Genomic DNA, 12,182 nt, shown 5'->3' on the forward strand with positions numbered 1-12,182 from the left:
ATTAGACCATCATAGAAATAATTACTTCTTGCAAAATCCACTGATAGATGTTAAAATTAATGAGCAAAATGTTAAGGAGGAACAGAAAGTTTGAATAGCCTCAAAGTAATCTCTCCCACAACACATATTAATTAATTGCCATCAAGATTCTTAACATATGTCCACAAATTCTTTGGTATACCTTTCTGCAGGAAGCACACCTTAATTCCTCTTCTCTGTAATGTAGGCTGGACTTAGTGACTAATTTCTAATGAATAAAATATGAAAAGGAAAAAATAATAACTTAGTAGAGAAACCTGGTAGACACTAACTTAACAAGTGTTTTATGTTGGCATCATTAATAATAAGCCATCATGACATCATGTACCTTCTAGTATAATGTATTAGTCTGTTTACACACTGCTATAAAGAACTTCCTGAGACTGGGTAATTTATAAAGGAAACAGGTTTAATTGAGTCACAGTTCCACATGGCTAGGGAAGACTCAGGAAACTTACAATCATGGTGGAAGGTGGAGGAGAAATAAGCACCTTCTTCACATGGCAGCAGGAGAGGAAAGCAAGCTGAGGAATTGCCAGATGCTGTAAAACCATCAGATCTGGTAAGAACTTACTCACTATCACGAGAACAGCATTGAGGGAAACTGCCCCCATGATGAAATTACCTCCACCCGGTCTCTCCCTTGACAGGTGGGGATTATGGAGAGATTATAGGGATTATAATTCAAGAGGACATTTGGGTGGGGACACGGAGCCTAACTGTATCAGATGTTATGATAGGGGCATTTCATCTTTCCATTAGTTTCCCAAAAAAAATCAGAACCTTCATCTAATCATGAGAAAACCTAAGGTAAATTCAAACTGAGGGACATCGTACAGAATATTTTTCCAGTACTCCTTAAAGTGTCAAAATCACACACACACACACACATACACGTAAAAAACTGTCAGATATTGCTGGAGACTAAGGTGGCATGATGACTAAATGCAAAGTGGTATTCTGTATTGAATTCTGGAGCAGAAAAAGTTCATATTTGAAAAACTAAAGAAAACCAAATAAACTCTGTAGTGTAGTTGTACCAATATTAATTTCTTAGTTTGGATAACTATACCATAGTGATATAAGATATTAACCTTAGGGGCAGCTGGATAAAAGATATACAGGAATTCCATACACTATCTTTGTTATACTTCTGTAAATCTAAAATCATTTCAAAATAAAAACTTTTCAAAGAAAAGCAAATAAGACGTGCCAAATGAATAGTAAGAACCAAAACTGACCATGGATACTGCTGTGAAGCTGGACATTATCAAGGGACCGGGTTAGAAATTGAATGCTGAAGGGTGGTTGAGATTTGGAGACCTAGAAGGTAACAGAAAGGTGCAACATGAAGAGTTACAGCAACAAAAGTGCACGAAGTGGGTTAAGAGAGCAGTGAGTGAACCAGTCACTGAGTCAGGCTGGAAACTAAGTGAGGGGCAGAGTTAGGGCTCTTTCATGGCATTGCAACGTAGGCATTTGATTTAATTACTTGCAATATTTCTTTTTCTAACTGAAAATATCTTTACCCTTATTCCTAGATGAAAGGGTGAGTTCCTTACTACAATTCAGATGTTATGTCCTCAAATTGTGTGACTAATAAAGATACAGGATTTGTTTTGATTGAATTTGAGGCTTTTGTTCCTCACTATCAATGACCATTACTGACCCAAATGGTTGGTAAAACATGTATTTAAGTCAGTGTCTTAGAGGGAAATTAGGTGGAGAAGTTTAAGTCAATGGGTTAGAAGAAATGATGTGAGCTTCCCTGGATCAGTATGTTTGTTTTGCAGTTGTGGTGGTTGTTTATAATTTTAGTCAAACACCCAAGCAAGCACTCCAGAGCCAATGCCCTCCGTTATTGGTTATTTCTCCTCACAAGAAGGTACCTACCCAAAGGTCTCTCCTCTCTTGTCATCTTTGTGCATGGCTTCAGTGAAGCCATCTTTACTGAAAACATTCCTGGTTGTTTCTATATGATTTAACATTTATGTTAGTTAAAGAGACCACTTGGAATGACTGTGGCATTGTGCATTTTCACATCTTTTCACATCCCCTTTTATTCCCATCTAGAAAGCTTCCTATGGCACTCAAGAGCCCTCTGTGGTGTTCTTTACTGTGCAACATCTTTTCCACATCGATGTTTTATGGGAGAAACACAAAGCTAGTCCTCTAGGGGCCTAGCACGCTACTTAGTTGAAGTTAGACTAATGATAGGAACTGCACATGAAGCATGGAGGCTAATTCCCTTCACTATCTTTATTTCATTGATAATCATTAAATGTTCCTGGCAAAGTGTTTCGAAGTATCAATCCCTCCATCCAAATGCAAACACACATTAAGCCTCCTCATTGCTGTCAGTCCTACACACACACATTCATACACACACACACACACACACACACACACACAGAGATACACTTCACCTTCATTATTGGAGAATCAAGCCTAGAAACGATTGTCTGCTTTTGGAGAGGAAAATTATTTCTTTCCTGCAGGTAATGAAATGTGTAAAAATGTGCCCATGAAACCTCTATCTCCTAGGAATTCACAGCTGCTCAAGCCAGACTTCCTGCTCGTAACAAATTACTGAGGAGGGGGTCTGGGGGGTATTTTAAACAGCTTGAGGTGGGCCAAAAAGGTATTTTAATCACACTCCATGCTAACCTCTGGACAGTAGGCGGCAAAGTAATCCTGGAAATTATTTATTTTGTCCCCTAGTCCCAACAACATGATCCAACATAAGTAATTTTAATAAACCTACTTTTGTTCTTAAAATTAATTATGGACCAGTCCAGAGAGCACTGAAGATTAGCTCCTGCCTGACAAGAGTGTCTTACTGTAGAAGCTGGCAGAAAAACATTTCCTAAAATATGGACCTAATTAAACTGAAAATATGGAATGTTAAAGTTCGGACCTTAGACTCATAGCGTGATTTGATCCAGCAAAAAAACAAAAACAAAAAACTAAAAAGCCTTTTAATCCATGCAGAAATTAACGTTGTGTAAGAATGTGAGTTTGGTGCCAATGAAGGATTCCAGCCAGAAACCCAGAGACCAAGAGAAAGCCCAGGTAATTGTAACTAATAACTCTTACCATCTCCTCCCAGCTCCTGCCTGGAACCACAGCCCTGTCCCAGAGCCACTCCATTCTTTATGTAGAGTAGCATGAGCCCTCATTCAGACGTTTGCATTACTATGAAAATTCAAACAAAGGCTTGCTTATGGAAGTGGTTTTTGTCCTATGAACGCCTCATATTTTGAAGGGAAAAGAATTATGTTTAATCCCAATTTTTTCTTGTTTGGCTGTGCTGGTCAATTTGCCTGCGGGAATTCTCTTAGATCTCCCCATGCTTCCAAATCCTTTCCCCTGATGCACACATGCATGCATGTACACACACACACACACACACACACACACACGCACACAAAAATCACTGGAACTGAGTCCCTAAGAAAACTGAGACACAAGACTCTTTTTTATGCAAGGTGCCAAGGAGGAGCAAAAACTGCCTGCTCCTATTAATAAATTCTGTTTTATTTCAACAAGAGAGCCCTGCTCTTTCTCCATCCCTGCCTTGCACACACTCACATACATCTACTCACAGAAATATTCTTACTTTCAGCACATGATCAACAGGAGGGTACACTCCTTAGGAAACTTGTTGAGTGGGCTTCGTGAATCTAGCAGGCAATAGAAACTCTGGCAAAGTTTTCCAGGAAGAATAAGCAGGGTAATCATCATGAAACCTGATTTTAGTCAGCTGGAGAGAAGGTGAGTGAGCAATGGCCAGTACAGGCGGGACTCACACAGTCACTTCACCAGCTAAACCTGCCACAGGGTATCCTGATGTGATAGCTTGACATTAGATAAATAGATAACCAGGATGAAAAATCACTGGGGAACATAATTGCACCTGACAGAGAGGGAGAGTGCAACATTTCTGGATCCTCCAAACTCTTTTTGTAAGAAATCACTCTTTGCCATCAAAGAGCCTCATCGTTAAAGTCTGGTAATGTTAAGGGGTTTTATTATCTCTGAAGAAAAAAGAAACAGAACAGTCAAACTAAAAAACGTTTACTACGAAAACAATACTGTGGGTTCTTTCACACTTCAGATAAAGAACTCAAAAATCAATTTACAAAGAAAATCTTGCTGTTCCTGTGAATTAGGAACTCTGCAGATGAAAAATTCCTTTCTTTGACTTCAATTTCTACCGTAAATTTGAGAAGCAGCTCAGCTGATGTTCTCGAAAGCTCCACCTGTTGAGGATATATCATGCCAAAGTTTTTTTTATAAAATGATCTTTTCCTTTTTTATGCATACAACTTTCAATTTCTCCTCTTCTATGCTTCAGCAAATACAAGCAATATGCTACGTTCAAGCAGAATTTTTCACCTAGCTCATCCTAGACATCATGACCAAGTCCAACCTGAATAATTTTGTATACTACTTAATGAAATGTTTTCTTTGTTTAAAAGAAAAAGTTTTATCAAAGCTTTGAAATATGATCATTCTATGTCAGCTCATTACAATTACCCTTTAAATAATCAGTAATCATCCTCTTCTAAAGTTTAGTTCTTTCTTGGGCTGTAGCTGAAGTATTAAAAAACGTCAGAGTAACGGGTGCTCTTCCTCTCCAGGAAGCAATCAATTTTAAAGCTTTCTTTTTCATCCTTTCATCCTTCCCACTTTGTTTCCTTTACTTGGGTGACTTTCTCTTCACTACCACCCACATGTATAAAGAATGGTATTTGTCCTAAATGAAAAAATGGTTTCCAGAATCTGATAGATATTACCTCTATTTTTTTTCTTTTTGAGATGGAGTCTTACTCTGTCACCCAGGCTAGAGGGCAGTAGCGTGATCTCAGCTCACTACAACCTCCGCCTACTGGGTTCAAGTGAATCTCCTGCCTCAGCCTCCCCTGTAGCTGGGATTACAGTGCCCACCATCACTCCCGGCTAATTTTTGTATTTTTAGTAGAGACGGGGTTTCACCATGTTGGCCAGGCTGGTCTCGAATTCCTGACCTATAGTGATCTACCCATCTTGACCTCCCAAAGTGCTGGGATTACAGGTGACTACAGGCTGAAATAACATGCCCAGTGGACATTACCTCTTAAAAGCAAGAAAAGAGATATGAACTGTACTTACACTCTGCAATGCATCAATATGGTTTGGCTCTGTGTCCCTACCCAAATCTCATCTCAAATTGTAATCCCCACATGTGGAGGGAGTGACCTGGTAGGAGGCGACTGGAATATGTGGGTGGTTCCCCCATGCTGTTATCATGACAGTGAGTATGTTTTTATGAGTCTTATGATTTTATAAGTATTTGGCATTTCCTCCTGCTCTTTCTCTTTCCTGCTGCCTTGTGAAGAAGGTACTTGCTCCTCCTTCGCTTTCTGCCATAATTGTAAGTTTCCTGAGGCGTCCCCAGCCATGCAAAACTGTGAATCAATTCAACCTCTTTCCTTTATAAATTACCCAGTTTCGAGTAGTATCTTTATTGCAGTGTGAGAACAAACTAATACATAAGTTATTTTATTTTTCCTCATAATAAGTGTGTGCCAGGCATCATTGATCTCCAGTGACTTAAGAAAACTGGGGTGCACAGAGTTTATATAACTTATGCACAACTGAGCTGAGAGATGGGATATCAATTCAAGCTTCTGTTACTGCCAGTCCTATCTTCCCTCTGCTACACTGTGTTACTTCCACAGGTCAAAAATGGGTGACGAAGAACTACCAAGTAAAATCTAGGAAAACGGAAACTGGGGATATTTTTGTTTGCTTTCCTTTTAAATGAAATATTAAATCATTAAAAATGGCATTTGCATTGTTTAAACTTCAGTATTAATATTGGTGTTATAAGTTTTTTGAATGAACACTAGTGGAAATCAGTTATTATAAAATAATTTTTAGAAACTAATAAATGTGTATTTTTAATTCCAAGAAAAATAGAAAGAATTTTTCCCCTCTTTAAGGATCATTTGGATCTTGAATTTTAAAATGCCAACATAAGAAAAATGGCAGTGCTAAAAGCCAGAAATTTACCAAACAAAACATGAATCTGGCCCCTTAATTGCCTATGCTGAATAGAATTTCAAAAGCACACCATGAATGATGAAAAATCTTTTCCTGTTAGGAAAAGAAGCCTGTCATCTATTAGTAACAAGAGCAAGAAACATTTTTTGACGTCTTAACTCTATCTTTGTGTATGGCACCTACAAATATACATAGATCAAAAGGCAAAGAATCATTTACCACCTACACGCATAAGTATAATCTCAGAATTTTACTTTTTAAAATTCAACTTATCTTAGCATCTTCCTGTTAAAATATAATCTCAGTATCTTACCCTTAAAAATGTAACTCATGCAACTCAATTATTTATAGTGTGAATTAAACTTGTGTCTACAAAGGAGGAAATTTAGAAATCTTATGCAATAACACATATACAGTAATTAATACATAACATCTAACTAAATTCTCATTTATTTATTTTTTATTATAATATTGTTATTGGTAAGTATCACAGTACTATTACAAAGACCAGCTGAATATTATACCAATGTTGTCAATAAGTTATATAAAAGGTAGAAAATATATAATTATATATTGCATATATATGGTTTTGAGGTATATTATATACATGTTTGTGTTTATGCAGTGCTTCTTCACCAGGGGTTGGCCAACTACCCTTAGGGCCAAATACTGCCACTACCTGTTTTTGTAAATAAAGTTTTATTGGAACAAAGCCACATTCTTTTGTTTATGTATTATTTATGGCTGCTTTCGTACACACACAATGGTGGAGTCAAATAATTGCAATGACACCTTCTGGCCTACAAAGCCTAAAATATTTATTATCTAGCCCTTTACAGAAAATGCTTGCCAACGTCAGATCTATATATGACACAATACTATCAGTTTTTGTAGGACTGGGTTTCATTAAGGATCTTTCCTGGATTTATTGCAGCAACAAATTCTGAAATTATTTCTGTAAATTAATGGGAGGATAAATTCATATAGTTGAATAAATTCTGTGATGATATTTCTGTTCAATATAACACAACTGAGAAATTAGTACATACCGATATCTCTCTATATGGGTATATATATATAGATTAGATAGATAAATAGATAGATAATAGATGATAGAAAGCTAGACAAATACATAGATATAGATAGATAGATAGATAGATAGATAGATAGATAGATAGATAGATAGATTAGAAATATGGTTTTGCTCTCTTTCGCAGGCCTGAGGGCAGTGGCATGATCATAGTTCACTGCAACCTAGAACTCCTGGGCTCAAGTGTTCTTCCCACCTCAGCCTCCCCAGTAGCTGGGACCTAAAGGTGCCTAATACTACACCTGACTAATTTTTTTAGTTTTTATAAAAATGGGACTATGTTGTACAAGCTGGTCTCAAACGTGCCTCAAGCAATTGTCCCACCTCAGCTTTCCAAAGTGCTAAGATTTCTGGCTTGAGCCACTATGCTCAGCCTACATACCTATATATAAATCCTATATACCTGTTTCCAGCTCCGAGGGAAGTCACGATTATCTTTTATACAGGGAGACCTAAGACTCAGAATATTAGTTTCATCATCTGGACCACCAATATGTAAAGTAAATGGATGCTACCTTAACGATGTGGCAATAATTTGAACTGAAGTTTCCTGTCAGAGCTTAGTCTAGAATACCTTGTCTTTGACTTATGTGAAAAAAAAAAAGAAAAAAAAACTCAAAATAATTACAATCTGCTACAAAGAGTGCTAATCATTATTCTTTCAGGATTTCTCTGGTTTATATTGCATCAATTTGCACAGAAAGAGAAGAAAAAATCTAGGTGGTGTTTATTTCTCTTCCCATCAATTTATCAGGAGCCAGAGAACACCTTTACAGCGTTCAGAAACACTAGTTCAATCCTACAGAAAATTGCTTTAGACTGGGGGTTTTGTACACTCAATGACATTTGGAGTCTGCTTCTCTCTTGTACCTCTTTCTGTCGTCAGCTCAGCCTGGTTTTCTAGTTACTGATCTCGGGTGATCGTTTCTTGGTTCCAGCTCTGGTTTCTCTCTTATACAGCTTTTGTCATCTTCTCTATATTTCATTATCTCAGTGTTCAACTCTTTTTGTTTTTACTTGACTACAGGGACTGAAAAAGATTAATTCTCTCTGCTTCTCCAGAAAAGCAGCTCACCACCAGCTCCGGCTGATCATAACCCTTTGCCTGTATCACATCAGACATAGTAAAATACTTTCGCTGAATTAAAATTTAACATTACGTCCTTACTTTTCCTTAGGATCACTATAAGAAATGTCCTCATGAAGGAAGTTTTCGAATCTTCTTGAAAAGTTCCTTTGAAGGAATCTTCATTTTAATCAGGAACCATAATAAAATAATTTGTGTTAGGTTGTGCTTGCAGAATTTAGTGCCAAAAATTGGTTGTCTCTTCAAAATAACTTATATGCATGCTTTTTTCAGATCATGAGTAAATAGAACGTTTCTTATTTATTTGATTGTTTTTGCTTTAATATCTGGGAACTCAAGACTAAATACACATTTAAGTGTAACTACTGCTGAGGCTAAATTTCTATGAGAATTTTTACTCCCACTTTCTATGAAATCACAGATCTCTCTTTGGGACACTAAATATGAAAAAAACCAAATAATGTCTATTTTATTGTGATATTTTGCTGGTATTTTTGTTCTTATGATTTATGGATAAATTGGACATAGTGTTGACATACCACATGCTCTCAATAAATAATAACTATCTGTATAGATATATGATTACCACTCTATACACATTTGGAAAAAGAGAGCCCATTTATGAAAATGCATGGAGAAACAATCAAGTGCTTCAAGATTCATGTATTTTTTTGTATTATAATTTCTTTTTAAAATTTTATTATTATACTTTAGGTTTTAGGGTACAGGTGCACAATGTGCAGGTTTGTTACATATGTATCCATGTGTCATGTTGGTTTGCTGCACCCATTAACTCGTTATTTAGCATTAGGTATATCTCCTAATGCTGTCCCTCCCCCCTGCCCCCACCCCACAACAGTCCCCGGAGTGTGATGTTCCCTTTCCTGTGTCCATGAGTTCTCATTGTTCAATTCCCACCTATGAGTGAGAACATGCGGTGTTTGGTTTTTTGTCCTTGCGATAGTTTACTGAGAATGATGTTTTCCAGTTTCATCCATGTCCCTACAAAGGACATGAACTCATCATTTTTTATGGCTGCATAGTATTCCATGGTGTATATGTGCCACATTTTCTTAATCCCGTCTATCATTGTTGGACATTTGGGTTGGTTCCAAGTCTTTGCTATTGTGAATAGTGCTGCAATAAACATACATGTGCATGTGTCTTTATAGCAGCATGATTTATAGTCCTTTGGGTATATACCCAGTAATGGGATGGCTGGGTCAAATTGTATTTCTAGTTCTAGATCCCTGAGGAATCGCCACCCTGACTTCCACAATGGTTGAACTGGTTTACAGTCCCACCAACAGTGTAAAAGTGTTCCTGTTTCTCCACATCCTCTCCAGCACCTGTTGTTTCCTGACTTTTTAATGATGGCCATTCTAACTGGTGTGAGATGGTATCTCATTGTGGTTTTGATTTGCACTTCTCTGATGGCCAGTGATGATGAGCATTTTTTCATGTGTTTTTTGGCTGCATAAATGTCTTCTTTAGAGAAGTGTCTGTTCATGTCCTTTGCCCACTTTTTGATGGGGTTGTTTGTTTTTTTCTTGTAAATTTGTTTGAGTTCATGATAGATTCTGGATATTAGCCCTTTGTCAGATGAGTAGGTTGCAAAAATTTTCTCCCATTCTGTAGGTTGCCTGTTCACTCTGATGATAGTTTCTTTTGCTGTGCAGAAGCTCTTTAGTTTAATGAGATCCCATTTGTCAATTTTGGCTTTTGTTGCCATTGCTTTTGGTGTTTTAGACATGAAGTCCTTGCCCACGCCTATGTCCTGAACGGTATTGCCTAGGTTTTCTTCTAGGGTTTTTATGGGTTTAGGTCTAACATGTAAGTCTTTAATCCCTCTTGAATTAATTTTTGTATAAGGTGTAAGGAAGGGATCCAGTTGCAGCTTTCTACATATGGCTAGCCAGTTTTCCCAGCACCATTTATTAAATAGGGAATCCTTTCCCCATTGCTTGTTTTTGTCAGGTTTGTCAAAGATCAGATAGTTGTAGATATGCAGCATTATTTCTGAGGGCTCTGTTCTGTTCCATTGATCTATGTCTCTGTTGTGGTACCAGTACCATGCTGTTTTGGTTACTGTAGCCTTGTAGTATAGTTTGAAGTTAGGTAGCGTGATGCCTCCAGCTTTGTTCTTTTGGCTTAGGATTGACTTGGCGATGCGGGCTCTTTTTTCGTTCCATATGAACTTTAAAGTAGTTTTTTCCAATTCTGTGAAGAAAGTCATTGGTAGCTTGATGGGGATGGCATTGAATCTATAAATGACCTTGGGCAGTATGGCCATTTTCACGATATTGATTCTTCCAACCCATGAGCATGGAATGTTCTTCCATTTGTTTGTATCCTCTTTGATTTCATTGAGCAGTGGTTTGTAGTTCTCCTTGAAGAGGTCCTTCACATCCCTTGTAAGTTGGATTCCTAGGTATTTTATTCTCTTTGAAGCAATTGTGAATGGGAGTTCACTCATGATTTGGCTCTCTGTTTGTCTGTGATTGGTGTACAAGAATGATTGTGATTTTTGTACATTGATTTTGTATCCTGAGACTTTGCTGAAGTTGCTAATCAGCTTAAGGAGATTTTCGGCTGAGACGATGGGGTTTTCTAGATATATAATCATGTCATCTGCAAACAGGGACAATTTGACTTCCTCTTTTCCTAATTGAATACCCTTTATTTCCTTCTCCTGCCTGATTGCCCTGGCCAGAACTTCCAGCACTATGTTGAATAGGAGTGGTGAGAGAGGACATCCCTGTCTTGTGCCAGTTTTCAAAGGGAATGCTTCCAGTTTTTGCCCATTCAGTATGATATTGGCTGTGGGTTTGTCATAGATAGCTCTTATTATTTTGAGATACGTCCCATCAATACCTAATTTATTAAGAGTTTTTAGCATGAAGTGTTGTTGAATTTTGTCAAAGGCCTTTTCTGCATCTATTGAGATAATCATATGGTTTTTGTCTTTGGTTCTGTTTATATGCTGGATTACATTTATTGATTTGCATATGTTGAACCAGCCTTGCATCCCAGGGATGAAGCCCACTTGATCATGGTGGATAAGCTTTTTGATGTGCTGCTGGATTCGGTCTGCCAGTATTTTATTGAGGATTTTTGCATCGATGTTCATCAAGGATATTGGTCTGAAATTCTCTTTTTTGATTATGTCTCTGCCAGGCTTTGGTATCAGGACGATGCTGGCCTCATAAAATGTGTTAGGGAGGATTCCCTCTTTTTCTATCGATTGGAATAGTTTCAGAAGGAATGGTACCAGTTCCTCCTTGTACCTCTGGTAGAATTCGGCTGTGAATCCATCAGGTCCTGGACTCTTTTTGGTTGGTAAGCTATTGGTTATTGCCACAATTTCAGAGCCTATTATTGGTCTATTCAGAGATTCAACTTCTTCCTGGTTTAGTCTTAGGAGGGTGTATTTGTTGAGGAATTTATCCATTTCTTCTAGATTTTCTAGTTTATTTGCATAGAGGTGTTTGTAGTATTCTCTGATGGTAGATTGTATTTCTGTGGGATCGGTGGTGATATCCCCTTTTTCATTTTTTATTGCATCTATTTGATTCTTCTCTCTTTTCTTCTTTGTTGGTCTTGCTAGCGATCTATCAATTTTGTTGATCTTTTCAAAAAACCAGCTCCTGGATTCATTAATTTTTTGAAGGGTTTTTTGTCTCTATTTCCTTCAGTTCTGCTCTGATTTTAGTTATTTCTAGCCTTCTGCTAGCTTTTGAATGTGTTTGCTCTTGCTTTTCTAGTTCTTTTAATTGTGATGTTAGGGTGTCAGTTTTGGATCTTTCCTGCTTTTCTTGTGGGCATTTAGTGCTATAAATTTCCCTCTACACAATGCTTTGAATGTGTCCCAGAGATTCTGGTATGTTGTGCCTTTGTTCTCATTGGTTTCAAAGAACA

General features: G+C 37.4%; 1 long non-coding RNA gene across 2 annotated transcripts in view; it reads left to right on the forward strand.

The window, feature by feature from the left end:
* Positions 1–12,182, forward strand: part of LOC131382297 (uncharacterized) — a 70,105-nt gene that overhangs the window by 11,482 nt on the left and 46,441 nt on the right. The window contains exon 2 of one of the 2 annotated variants that reach the window (XR_009211645.1): positions 3,031–3,111. The exons of the other annotated variant lie outside the window; for it this stretch is intronic. This is a non-coding gene — a long non-coding RNA (uncharacterized LOC131382297). The remainder of the gene's footprint in view (positions 1–3,030; positions 3,112–12,182) is intronic. 2 annotated transcript variants of the gene reach the window in all.

This window comes from Hylobates moloch, unplaced genomic scaffold, assembly GCF_009828535.3.
Source record: "Hylobates moloch isolate HMO894 unplaced genomic scaffold, HMol_V3 SCAFFOLD_22, whole genome shotgun sequence".
In the NCBI taxonomy this organism is placed as follows: domain Eukaryota; kingdom Metazoa; phylum Chordata; class Mammalia; order Primates; family Hylobatidae; genus Hylobates; species Hylobates moloch.